Raw genomic sequence first — 1,694 nt, forward strand, 5'->3', positions numbered from 1 at the left:
TCGTGAGGCGCATGATATGTGGGTATACGCCGAGGCCAGATTGGTCGTCTTCGAGGAGTTCTTAGCTGCGGGTCGAGCCACCGAGGCGGAGGTTCAAGAGCAACGACGCATAGTCCGTGTCGCTCGTGAAACTTGTGGGTATAGTTCTGATTCCCTAGACCGGGCGGGCTATAACTTCGAAGATGTCAACCGTCTAGAATCCGGCTCTTAGATTTCTGCGGCCTATCAGGCAGAGGACGGCGGTGGACGAGATGGCGATCCGTCGGGAGGCGGTGATCAGGATGTCGAAGCCCCTTAGGACTTGTATTCATTTTGTTTTGCTGTATTTAGAGATGTAAATGGGTCCTTTTGTATATGCATTTTTGGATGATAATGGAAGTTATACTTTTGCTGCTATTTTCTTTCTGTACCCTTTATTTTCGGCCTTAGTTTTGTTGATGGTTTTAGCCGTGTGCGCAACTTCGACTATCGTCGAGTTACTTGCTGTCATAGTCGAGCTGGGTCGACTTATCGGCGTCGATGGCCTTAGCTATTATACAGTTGATGGCCTTAGTCGTGTAGGTGACTTCGACTGTCGTCGAGTCGTTTACTCACCGTAGTCGAATCTGGGTCGACTATTGGCGGCGATGGCCTTAGCCATAATGTAATTGATAGCCTTAGCTATGTAGGCAACTTCGACTGTCGTCGAGTCGTTTACTCACCGTAGTCGAATCTAGGTCGACCGTTGGCGGCGATGGCCTTAGCCATAATATAATTGATGGCCTTAGCCATGTAGGCGACTTCGACTGTCGTCGAGTCGTTTACTCACCGTAGTCGAATCTAGGTCGACCGTTGGCGGCGATGGCCTTAGCCATTATATAATTGATGGCCTTAGCCATGTAGGCGACTTCGACTATCGTCGAGTCGTTTACTCACCTTAGTCGAATCTAGGTCGACCGTTGGCGGCGATGGCCTTAGCCATAATATAATTGGAGATGGTCGTAGCCTTTCATACATTTGGAGATGGCCGTAGCCTTTCATACATTGGAGATGGCCGTAGCCTTTCATACATTGGAGATGGCCGTAGCCTTTCATACATTGGAGATGGCCGTAGCCTTTCATACATTGGAGATGGCCGTAGCCTTTCATACATTTGAGATGGCCGTAGCCTTTCATACATTGGAGATCAAGCTAGTCCAGTCCCTTTATCATGTCGGCCTGGAGGTCGTGAGGAGGGGTTGATATGATAAACTTGCTTCTCAAATATCTCCAGGTGTCCCCTCTGTCGCCTCGTTAAAAACCTCCCCGAGAAAACCCAATTGGGACAAAACTCGGGTAAGGGAAAAAGAGTACGACTCGGGAGACGCCTTTCAAAAGTGGAAATACTTGAGGTGAGTAACGTTCCAGTTGTTTTGGAGCGTTTTCCCTTCCATTGTCTCCAACTGGAATGCGCCTTTGCTGGCTACTGCTGTGATTTTGTAGGGTCCTTCCCAGTTGGTGCCCAGTTTCCCTTCACTCGGGTCTTTGGATGCCAATGTCTTGGCTTTAAGGACATAGTCTCCCACCTTGAGTGGTCTTATTTTGGCCCTCTTGTTGCAATATCTCTCGACTTGTTGCTTTTGGGCTACCATTCTGATATGGGCCATTTCTCTTCTTTCCTCAGCCTCGTCGAGGTCTTGGAGCCTGTTTGTGTCGTTTTCTGTTCCACTTGTGTG

The sequence above is a fragment of the Nicotiana attenuata genome, chromosome 6 (assembly GCF_001879085.1).
Source record: "Nicotiana attenuata strain UT chromosome 6, NIATTr2, whole genome shotgun sequence".
Classification (NCBI taxonomy): Eukaryota; Viridiplantae; Streptophyta; class Magnoliopsida; order Solanales; family Solanaceae; genus Nicotiana; species Nicotiana attenuata.